Genomic DNA, 13,055 nt, shown 5'->3' with positions numbered 1-13,055 from the left:
TGGCACAGCCCTGAAGGGGAAGGTCTCGTTCACAGGGGAGGCTGATTGGTTAATTTTTCCCTGGAATTTTTTCAGGGAAATATATATATCATATATATATATATATATATATGTATTATATTTATTTATAAATATATTATATTTATTATATTTATTAAATTTATATATTTATATAAATATAACACATTTAATATATTTATATAAATATAATATATTTAATATAATATATATAAATGTATATTTATATTTTTCAGGGAAATATATATTATTTATATATTATATTTATTTATAAATATATTTATTAAATTTATTAAATTTATATATTTATATATATTTATATATATTATATATAAATATATATATATATATATGTTTGTCTTGTCATGTATTGGTTTTGTTTTTCTTTGCTCTCTGGCTCTGTTGTCACCTCTGCCTTCTCCAGAGGAAGTTTATCTGAGCCTGGTGAAACAAAAATGGCAAACCCGCCGTGTCTTTTCCTCACTGTCGCTTTCCCTGTAGTTCTTCAGGGTGGAAAGAAGTCTACACAGGGATGGCTCCTATTCCACCATGGCTCGCTCACTCCCCCAGCCCATCCTCAACAGTAAGAGGCTTGCCTATCGATGCCTCCAAACCCTCTCACCTACATGCAGACATATTTTTTTCAGTTTATTTATTTGTTTTGAGAGGGGGGGCATGGAGAGGAGAGAGAGAATCCCAAGCAGGTCCCGAGCTATCAGTGTGGAGCCCATGCGGGGCTCGAACTCACGAACCAGAAGATCATGACGTGAGCCAAAGGCAAGAGTTGGATGCTTCACCGACTGAGCCACCCAGGTGGCCTACGTGCAGACGTATCTGTACCCGCTTGAGATCTGGAGAGTTATTTGGTAGCTCCCAGCATCAGCCTAGAACTTTACCCAAATTCCACCGTACTTGGCAGATCGGCTTCACTATGTGGGCTGTCTAGCCATTTCTTAGTTTCATTGTGGGTGGAATCTTCTTTTGTTTTCCTTCATTCAGGTCTGTGGGCTTGGAGTGAAAGAGTGTAACAAATATATCTTTATTTCACCATCTTTTGTTGGAAACCTCGAATCTTGTGTGAGCTTTTCTTTTTCTTTAAATCCAAGTTAGTTAACATATAGTGTACTAATGATTTCGGGAGCCGAACTTAGTGGTTCATCACTTATATATGACACCCAGTGCTCATCCCAACAAGGGCCCTCCTTATCGCCCATCCCCCATTTAGCCCATCCCCCCCACCCAACGCCCTTTGGGCAACTCTCAGTTTGTTCTCTGTATTTAAGAGTCTCTTAGGGTTTGTCTCCCTCTCTGTTTTTATCTCAGTTTTGCTTCCCTTCCCCTGTGTTCATCTGTTTTGTTTCTTAAATTCCACATATGAGTGAAATCGTATGCTAGTGTGAGCTTTTAGAGATCCAAACGTGGTTCTGCCACAGCCATGCCTAATGCCTTTGGCCTCCCGCTGCCGCTGCCTTGCAAAGATAGTCTCAAAGCCCTGGGGTAGCTCAGCAGGCTCTATGTAGCGTGCCTTCTATTTAGCAGTTCAGTCTCCTTTTGCTTCTGGCTCCCCAAATCTGGGATGCCCCAGTCATTTTCACCTTCTCTTATGCTTTTAAGATAACATTTATTGTTCTTCAATTTATGAAAGTAATTGTATTCAGAGATAGAGAATTGGAAAATAGCGAGAAGTATAGAAAAGGAAGAAAAAAGTCACCTGTTATCACACTTCCTAAAAGATAACCCGTGATACCCTTTTGTCTTCTTTTATTCCAGTATTATTTCTCTACGTAACAGCCACATATTACTTTTATATGTTACATAGTTTATATATGTAATTTTAAGGCAATTAGTCTTTCAGACTCCTACCCTTCCACATTTTATTATGAGCATTTTCTCTTACCTCACCATCATATTTTAAGATATAGTGAATATTAATAAATACTTCCTATGCCCCAGTACTACGTGGCTAAGCACCTGACATGCATTTTCTCATTTAATCCCTTGTAACCATCTATGAGATAGGTACTGTGATAGTCCCATTTTACAGATTAGGAAACCAAGTCTTTTCTGTCTTTATTTCTTTTAATGTTTATTTATTTTTTCAAGAGAGAAAAAGAGCACAATCGGGGGAGGGACAGAGAGCAAGAGGGAAGCACAGAATCTGAAGCGGGCTCCAGGCTCTGAGCTGTCAGTGCAGAGCCCAAGGTGGGGTTTGAACCCATGAACTGTGAGATCATGACCTGAGCCTGTGAGATCATGACGCTTAACCGACTGAGCCACCCAGGTACCCCAGGAAATCAAGTCTTAGTGAGGTTAAGTAACTGGCTCAAAGTCACATAGCTACTCAGTGTTGGAGCTGGGACCTCAATGCAGGTGAAGAAAACCTCAAAACTCTCCTGAGGTGTTAACAGAATTAAAAGATAAAACATTAATTAAATATTGAATAGATACTGATGAATAATTACAGCCTATATGTAAAGTATAAAGCACTGTGATACAATGGAACAAAAGTTGCCAACCACCCAGTTTAAGGCAAATATGCTTGCTTTTGACAGTTCTTCAATGTGGCCTTCAATGAAACGATCAAGATTAGAATTGGCACACATACAGGTCCTAGGATGAAAATTCCTCCACGTAAAGGAGACGATGCCTGCCCTTGGGATACAGGGATCCCTTGGGGTACAGCAGGCCCTTGCGGTCTAGAGAGAATCAAGGTCTGTTGGTTGTTGTGAGTCCAGTTCTGGTGGATGCTTCTTAGGTTTCCCTTCCCTAGCCTTAGCCTCTGCACTGAGAGGGGCTGGAGCCCTTAGAACAAGGCCACCCTGGGTGAGATTGACTGAGCAGCCTTGGGAGCAATGGCATCAAAGTGGGCAGTGAGGGGTCCCTGGGGTGCCCAGTCGGTTAAGCATCTGACTCTTGATCTCAGCTCAGGTCATGGTATCCCAGTTCGTGAGTTCGAGCCCCGTGTTGGGCTCTGTGCTGATGGCGAGGAGCCTGATTGAGATTCTCTCTCACCCTCTCTCTGCCCCTTCCCCTCTTGCACTCTCTCTCTCTTTTAAAATAAATAAATAAACTTAAAAAAAGTGGGCCGTGACTAGCGGATGAATGGGGTCTGTGCTGGTTGCAAGATCAGCTCGCAATGAACACTCTAGGTGGACAAAGCAAGGAGCCAGTGTAACAGCGACAGCACCTGTGGAGGAAACAGGTACATTGAGCAGCTAAGGTGAGGACACAGCCTGAATGGCTACCTAATTGGGTGACTCTGAGTCATTCTGGGAAAAGTCCAAGGACATTGAGGTTTTAGGAGCCCTGTGAGATTCAGGGGGCTCAGCGCCAAAGGATTTTTTGTGACTATAGCCATCCTACCCACCCCCTCATCTGTCCACCCTCCTGGTTCGTGTGGGCTGAGCAAGTAAGGATTAATCAATATTTAATAAAATGCAAGTTTCACTGCCCAGACTACTTGCTTCATTCAACTTCGGTGGCCCTCCCGCCATTTTCTGTTGTACCCAGGGGGAAACTCAAAAGTTGCACAAATCGTCCTCAATCAGACAGACGCTTCTAACAGACACAGGAAAGCAGCATGCTGAGGTGGACTTGGCCATGCCACTGTCTGTGCCTCTTCTCCGCCTCCCACCGCCCCTGGCGATGTGGTTCAGGACCCTTATCATATCTTGTGTCTAAGCAGCATCCTTGCTCCCTGTCTGTCTGCTAGATTTGCTGCCAATTTGTTTCCTTTTCCAATTGCTTTTGTTTTTATTTATTTTTTTAACAGACATGGACAGTTTTAACACATTAAATTTTATCTTTTTAAAAAATGTATTTATTTTGAGAGAGAGAGAGCGCGCACACGCACGGAGAGGGGCAGAGAAAGAAGGAGAGAGAATCCCAAGCAGGCTCCGTGCTGTCGGCCTGGAGCCCAACTCGGGGCTTGACCTCACAAACCGGGAGATCATGACCTGAGCCAAAATCAAGAGTCGGATGCTTAACCAACTGAGCCACCAGGTGCCCCTATGATTGCTTTTAATTGACTAAAATGCATCTGTATTTCCAAAGTCAGTGTAACAAGTTCTGTTCAGAAAAGTTTCACTCCAATCACTGTCTCCTCCCCACCTCCATCCTTTTCCTCTCTAGTTTAATATTTTTATTAGTTTTTCCTTTGCCCCTCCAGTGATTTCTTTTTTTGGCAAATACAGCAAAAATGTGTGTCCATACATGTGTTTATTAGTGTTTTCTCCCTTTCTTAAATATAACCTAGCACGCTAAATATAATGTTTTGTATCTTTTTTCTGAACGACATACTCTGGAGATGTATTTATGTATAGAAATTGTCCTCATTCCTTTTTATGGTGGCTTAATACTCCATCGTGGGGGTGTACTATTCTTTTTCCAACCAGTCTCTGTATAGAATGCCTGGGTTATTTCAAATCCTTTTACTGGTGACAAATTTAATAAAAAAATAAACTTAGTGACAACATCGCTCCCCTGCTCAAAAACCTCTATGGTTTTCCGTGGCCTGCAAAACCAGATGCCCTTAGAAGTCTTCTAAAGTCCGTAACAATCTACCTTCCGCAACTTGTTTTTCCCCTATCCACCTGTACCCTGTGTAGCAGCCACAGTGGAACCTGTCCTCTCTGTTCCCCAGTTTTATTTCCCCAAATTTACCCTGTGCAATGCTTGTGCAGTTCCCTCAGTTGAAGTTACTCTTTCCTCTTGTCTCTCCCTTTCCACTTCTTGTGTCCATGTTGGTTGAAACTATTGCTCAGTTCCTAGAAGAAAAGTGATCTTTCCAGGACTCCTTCACTGAGTCCTGTCCTCATCGACACCTTCCCCCGAGTGAAATTAATCACTTCACCATGGGATTCCCAAAGCATTGTGCTTGTATTTTTATATTTCATGTTTGTAATTTACATCATGCAGTGTTCTCTGGTTATTTATGTACATTTCCCCCCTCCCAAGTAGATTATGGAAAAATGATTCCTGCACAGAGCTTTTACATGGTTAAGTGCTCAATACATACTCACTGAATTGTTTGTTTTTATTAAATGTCTGTAAAAATAAAGCACACATAATAGCTAGGGCCACCATTGCTTATGGCTTTGAAAACCAAATGAGTGTCCTGAAGAAATAAGAATTCTCTGAACAACCGAAGGTTGTTGTTGTGTTTGTACAGCATATTTATGGAGTTTTAAAATTACCATGCCTTGACACATCAACCTTCCTCTTAATAGCTTTTTGCCAACTACACTAAATTTCAAATTAAGTTAGTTAGGTCCTACTCAGAATGACTGCCAAGCACTTGCAGAGTTCAAAGGGTTTATTGATACCTTAAAATCAATGTTTAAATTTAAGGACACGAATTATCATTGCCCTATGACATTGATATGGCAAATTCAAACCGTTCATGGGGCCTCTTTAATAAGTGTACAGATCTGACCTCTTGGAATCCACTAGAAAATCCTTCTTTCTGTTGTAAGAGAAACAAAACCCCCAAAGTTTTAAAAAAATTTTTTGAGGTTTATTCATTTTTTTGAGAGAGAGCAAGTGGGGGAGGGGCAGAGAGCGAGGGAGACACAGAATCCAAAGCAGGCTCCAGGCTCTGACCTGTCAGCATACAGCCTGATGCTGGGTTGGACCCAGGAACCGCTATATCATGACCTGAGCCAAAGTTGGATGTTCAACCGACTGAACCACCCAAGCGCCTCCCCCCCCCAACAAATTTTATTAAGCATCATCAGAAAGAGTCCTCATGAGCTCCCTCGAGGGAATTTTATCAAAATTAAGACAATATAGTACAAAATCTCTGATTGTAGAGACAAAAGTCTTTCCAGATATTTTGGAAGACCCAAAAGGTCACATCAACACTGATGGGATGCTGTCAAGTTCTAATTGATATGAGTATTTTTGGTGGGTCAACAAATGTTCGTTGTGTTGGGTGACCTATTTAGTCCCTGTATAGAGCCCACAGTCTATATCTTCATAGACTTAGAATCTCATAAGATATATAAAAGCTCTCAATGGGAGAACTGTCAAGGAATTGGTGGCCATCTTTGATCCACCAGAGACTTGGTCCAGGATAATGACTACGCAAGTAAGCAGATCCCAGGACTAGCTCTTGTACAGAATCCTCATTCGTAGCATTGCTTCTGTCAATTAATACATATTTCATGAATTAACAAATAGATATTAGAGATATTGTGGAGGAAAAAAATTAAAAGCTGGGCTTTGTGGTAAATTGTACGCAGGAGGCAAAGAAGAGGAGGGAAGGGAAGTGATGAGGTTATGAAGTTGGGAAGCTGATGGACCCCTTGATGGTTGTACTGATAGCAGTTTCAAGAAATGAATACCAGTTCATTTCCTGACAGATTGACTTTCAGAAACCACTGAAACCATTCCCAGAAATTGTCCATTTAAAATAATACAAATAATAATGCCAGATCATGGCTTAAAGGTAATGAGTTAAGGTGAAGATTTGGAAATCACAGAATTCCAAGCAATGGTTAAAAATGAAACAAATGATTTCATCCATGGGAGAGACTGTAGCAGGAACAATTTTAAACAGCCACCGAGCAGCGCTGTTAATGAACACTATTACAAGAACATTTTCATTGACCTTATTAGGATTGCTCCCCCATCAGTGTTAGTAGGTGCTCCATAGAGATCAGTAGTAAAGATACCTTGACTCTGAGAAGGAGCCATTTCCTTGCCAGAATTTCAGAGCTTCTCAAATTGTCTGTGAAATCTGTGACCAGATGGAATATGGTCAACTCCCATTCCACTCCATGTTTCAAGTTTACATTTTTCTAAAATTAAAAAAAAATTTTTTTAAATATTTATTTATTGTTGAGAGACAGAGTGCAAGCAGGGGAGGGGCAGAGAGAGAGGGAGACACAGAATTTGAAGCAGGCTCCAGGCTCTCAGCTGTCAGCACAGAGCCCGACCTGGGGCTCAAACTCACAAACCGTGAGATCATGACCGGAGGTGAAGTCAGACTCTTAACCTACTGAGCCACCCAGGCACCCCTCAAGTTTACATTTTTCTATAGATGTTGAACTGGCTGCAGCTGGGGCGGAGGAAGCAGGAACCTCCTGTGAACCAGGGCTGCTCGCCTGGGGTTTACGTAGGGGCCCTCCCAGCCACGCAGTGAAATCCCTCCCTGCCTTCCCGTAGCACAAGTTGTAAAGTGCTTGGTAACCCCGTGACCAGGAGAGAGGCTCTGCTGTGACTGTAATCTCACTCTACGCAGGTCTCCGGCGAGGGCTGGTGATTGGTCATACGCCACGCGGCTCTCTCCTCTAAAGGTTCCCAGGGTCACCTCTCTGGTGCTCCCGGCTCCAGCTGGAAGATAGGGGAGCTTCCAGCGAGCGCGAGCGAGCGACAGGGATGGGTCGACGTCTCCCGCGTGTAGCCCGCATGGCGCGCATTAGCTGCTGAGCAATAGGCCTGGCCCACAGCCTAATTATTAACATTTGAAAGTCGGCTCCGGGGCAACTGCAGGAATAGCTTCTATGACATTTAAAAGTATGGATTTTTCTCCCCCTTGTTACTGGACAGGCCTATTGCATATTAGTTTCTGGATATACTGTCAGGGCGATTGAAGAAGCCATCTCTCCACCATGACCACTGTGACTATTGATCACAGCGAGGATGAGTTCTTTCAGGGACAATAATCACTAAACACATATTGGAAAATGAGTAAAAGAAATATTCGTATTACTCGAATTACTTAATACGAATCCTAATATTATATTTATTCAAGCATGTGGGTGCCAGTTTCTATGAGAAGCAAAACCCTATCACGATAGATATCCCTGCTCATAGGACATTTTATATTCTGTTTAGATAAGGCAGATGGATGTATTAGAACTGTATCTCACACATTCAATCAATAGGCCATAATGATTCATCAATAGAGAAAGAGTTCACTTAAAAGTATGACCTTCCAGCTTCTGACAGAGTGTTTATAGTTCCAAGGATTTGCTCATATGCATTGAAGGGAGTATTTTAGGCTGGACATATCACTGAAAGCTGGAGAATGTGGGTTACCTTGCAGAAGAGGAATTTTGTCAGAACCTGGCTCCGGGGAGAGACAAGGGGTGACTTACGCTAGAGCCTACATTTTCCTGCCGTCACCACCGACAGATTCAGAGATAACTCACATCCTGAGGGTGGTGAGCACAGTCGTGTTGGTCCTTTCTCAAGGGGGAGACGGGGACCAAGTTGTCCAGTGAGTGCTCAGTACATCAGGGGAGGGAAGCATCTGTTACAGAGATGTGCCCAGTGAGATGGTTTGGAACCTCTTTTCTTAACCCTGGATAATCCTCTCATCAAGGGCAGGCGCTTGCCTGATCTCTGGCTCACGGATCTGAGTCATCTTGTACTGTGGCTGCAAGGGGAAAATAGACATGTTCGAAGCTCTTCGCTTCATGATCCTACGTCTCCACCATTTCACCTGCAAAGCTACAAGAATAAGAAGACCCAGCACAAAGTAGCTGTGAAAAAGTAAAGAACACAAATATTCAGAAAGCACTTTTAGCTAGTAATAATAAAAATAATAATTTACACGTATAGAATAATTTATAACTAGGTAAGTCTTCATAGATCACTTTGCATGCATTATATAGGACATTTAAATCTCAAAGCCAACCTACAAAGTGTACAAATACTTTATAAATACTAAATAACTAAGCCCAAGAACAAATTAGCTTAAAAATTAACTTTACAGATGACATTATTTTAAATGAATGGGAAATCATTCTTTTAGTAATTTAACATTGGCACCAATACCCCAGAAAGATAGACGATTTGACCTCGGCTTTAAAGTTGTCTCCATTGTTAATTTCCATAAAAACCTTAACATTTGTCTAATTATAGGGTTCTGCATTCATTGATCTCACTAATTCAACTGTTTTATCTGAGTGCCTCTCCTGAATTGATAAGTCTAAATTGCACATTTTCTAAACTGCTAAGCTCAGGAGAAATCTTGAAGGTGGCCCAAATGACTGTTGGAATCTTTTGCACCCGTCTAGCACCATCTACTGTAACTTTGTAATATTGGGTTTATCGTCCTTTTCTTGAAACCACAATGTTCAGATTCCTTTACTCTGTCCCGGCTTATTCATTCCACCAAAGCAATGTACTCATGGTGAAAACCAAGCGATTTCGGCGGCACAACACGTAAAAGGGAATCTGAACTCCATGGCGTTGTTCAATTTTATCATCCAGGAGCAGGGTTCTCAGATTTTCTGGCTTACCCCGGAGTCTGTTGTGGTGGCGTAAGCTATATTTCTGCTAGAAACCTTTCTAAAAGGAATGAGTAGTTACACACGACAAAACTGTGAAGCCTTTGCAATTGCTTGCTTTGTCCTGGAAGAATGTGTGTTCACATGATTCACACAACTTATTGTTTTATCATTTATCTGCCTCTCTGGAAATAACAGGACATAAAGAGAATGAAATCAATATTCTTTTCTACTTGCCTAGCACAAATGGATACTTACTTGGGGTCAATAGTCTTTCTTGAGGGCTTTATGTAATGCTCAAAACCACCTCTACTCCGGGTAGGGAGAATCCAGAGGATGGAATGATAAGGGAAACATAGAGTTAGCTGGAGTTATTACCAAGGTCCTAGGTTTTGTTTGTGGCTATGGGCTTGCAGGTGATTATTACATCATTCAAACTAACCAAATAAAGTGGAAAATTATTTGAAGTAAGCCATGAATGGACCAAAGATAGAGTCTATCACGGACATAGGATTATGATGACTCCAATTCCTTGCTCCTACGATCCAATGATAAAAGAAAAAAAAAGAGTGAGAAAATATTCCTACTTCGGTTTGAGTATTGGAAACCAAAGATTTTCTGCCTAGTGATGTTTTGACCAGCGAGGGAACATCCCCCATCAGTTCCTCAACACTAGTTAGGAGTTGCTCAACTAGTCTCCTGATCTTCAGAAGAGTTTCCTTGTCACTAGCCTCTCTGTAAGCGATTCCATTTTCATGTGTTGCTGCGATCCTGTAGACATTGGGAGATAGCCTATGCATCAAGAGACAGGTTCAAGAAGCTTCCCAGAAGCACTGTTCATGACAGCCCCAAGCCAGAAACAATCCAAATATCTATCCACAGTAAATAAATAAACAGTAAATAGTATGTTCACACAAAGGCATACTCTAGAGCAATGGAAATGAATGAAATACAGATACCACAGCATGTGGATGAAACCCACAAATACCACACTGAATGTAAGAAGCCGGATACACAAAAGAACGTATACTACATTAGCCTGTTTATGTAAAGCTCACAAAACAAGCAAAAACTGAACTATGTTTAAGGGGTGCATGCCTGGGTGATAAAACCAGAAAGAAAAGCAATGATGTCATTATCGTAAAAGTCAGGCTAGTGGTTGCCCTTGAGGGGGTGATCTAGTGACTTAGGAGGACACATAAAGAGTGGGCCTCTGATGCACTGGCAGTGTTCTGTTTCCTGACCTGGGGTTGGGTTGGGTCCATAGGTGCCTGCTTTATGGTAATTCCCTTAGCTATATACACTTATAATTTATACACTTCTCAGAAATGCTGGTATATTTCACAGTTACAATAACAGTTTAAAGAGAAATGATGAAAACCTTGCTTTGTGACTGCACTGCCCCTCCCAACTTCCTCATATTGTTAATGAGTGCTCCCCACGTCTGCTTTCAGCTCCTGGTCTTGTCTGGTTCACTCTTTGCCCCATCATGTACACCGTGTTCTGATCATGTTATTCTCTTCGAGTGACTTTGTACTTTCTCCACTTCGGTGCCTAAACACCCACCCCCCTTCTCCCAGCCCCATTTCTACACATTTGAATTCACACCCAGCTTTCAAGGCATAGCCAAACCAAGACTTCTTCCATGAAGTCATCCCTCGGCTTATCAAAGCAATATCTTATGTCTCTGAATTCTCATTTCCATTTGAGCCTCTCTTACAGCAACTATTATATTTTCTGTGGTCTGGTCATGTGTGTGTGTGTGTGTGTGTGTGTGTGTGAGTGTGTGTCCTCTTTGTCCATAGACAAAACACAGTTTTGAGCACAGTAGGTGCTCAATAGATGTAGAATAAATTCATTCTTCAATAGATGAATGAGAATGATTATCCATTTGGCGGTTTGGGACTTAAAATACCTTCACAGAGGCTTGATTGCAGAGAAAGGGTCATTGTTTGTTAGAGGCACACTGAGGAATGACTCAACCCATGCAGTAGGGTTTACTGGCTGTTATGAGAGTTGGGTTGTGCCGTTCTGGGAACTGGGAACTGGCCTGCAGCCCCCCACCAGGTGACTGTATGCTGCTTGTCCTGGGGTTGTGACCCAAATTTTGTTTGTTTGTTTCTAGTTTTTAACCCAAATCAGTTTGTGGAATGTATCTGGAAGGCTCTAGAAGCTACTGGGCAATTCATAATGTACATAGGAAGACACTCTGCATGTGAGTGAGCTTTTATGGAGATCCTACAGATAGCCACCATTTTGTGAGCATGGTTATGAGTGTGTGGGCCAGTGGGAGTGGGCAACGGCATGTGTAATTACCTTGTAAGTTACTTTGTAAATCCACAACTTACAAACGGGCATGTGACCTGGTGGAATTCAGAATACCTCACTCTTTCTCCCCTTCCCACAGTCTGTGGGTCAGAGTACAGAATGAGACTGGGCAATAGAGAAGACTCTTCGGGCTACTTACAAAGTAAATTGATGCCATTACCGGTTAGCTGTTTGTATGCATAAGGGCATTCATAAGTTAGGCATTCCTGAGTCACAAAACACTGAGATTGTGAGTGTGCATGTTTGTGTGTCTGTGTTGTAGCCTATATTTGGGAGCCTGTTCATTAGCAAATGAGCATCTCTATTTTGGTTGACCTCACAGAATCATGCAAAAATAACTAAAGTGTCACCAGGTTTTGAAGGAAAGATTATAGTAATACAAATGTTGACTTAGGTAGGAGGTAAACAGAAAAAACAAAACAATGAACCATTGAGAGAAGATTCTGGAGAACTTTGCTTGGGTGACTTTGAAAGGCACAGAAAGTATCCTTGGGTGAGGAGTCCTGTTAATCTGCTTAGCTCAAGTCAGAAGTAATTGTTCAGAATGGTGGTGGGGGGAGCAGGGGTTTGACCTTAGTGGTTATTGGGCAGGGCCATTAGTAGAGTTATAGGATCACAAATAAGTTAGTTTTGCATGTGGACTCTAAAATGCATTATACACATATGAAGTATTAGATGCGAAGTGTAGTTAATGGCTAACAAATGTTGGAAATCCAAAGCTATTCCAGGAAAGGAGGAATAAAATGAGTCCATGTTATATTCATTAGGCTAATGGCCTCCAACATTTGATATTTTACAAACATTCTGTGAATTGTTAGCTTTAACATGTTGCAATGTTGTTGGTTAAAAAATTATCAAGAAAATTCAGTAGAAGTCACTGAAATGATGTCCCACGCAATGGTCTGTGAAGAAATACTTTTAACTTCGAAATCAGAGAACACTCCCTGTGTTTTTCCTCAGGTCCTAGATGAAGTATAACTCAGGAAATGAAGTCATGTGATTAGAAAATATCATTAACTTTCTTTGTTATTATGTCATGATAATTTTTTATGGTTTGGATAGTTTCTTTACAAGTCCCTTATGTAAGCTGTAAACCCAGTTATCTATGTTTGGGAAAAATTTGGAACTGTCTGTGAATTTTATCCAGTTGTCCATAAGGAGACACAGCAAAAAATAGGCGGCTGTTTGGTTTTACTTTGAATTTGCTAGTTTAAAAGTGCTGCAGCTGCGTTTTTCATTGGGGTTCTCTGAAGAAATGTGGGGTTTTGATTTTGAATGTCAAGACTTTTTTTTTTTTTTTAGCGTTGTCATTGGAAGTTTACAAGTGTTTTTCAGTTGTGGATGCTGGAGAAAATGAAATAAACCATAATAAAAATAATTTTGTCCAGGTGGTACATAAATCAGTTGAGGAAATACAGTTCTTTGTGGCAAATAAAAAACATATGTATTACCTAGTGCACTGAAATGTTA

This window comes from Felis catus, chromosome X, assembly GCF_018350175.1.
Source record: "Felis catus isolate Fca126 chromosome X, F.catus_Fca126_mat1.0, whole genome shotgun sequence".
NCBI lineage: Eukaryota > Metazoa > Chordata > Mammalia > Carnivora > Felidae > Felis > Felis catus.
Note: the sequence above shows the minus strand (reverse complement) of the source record.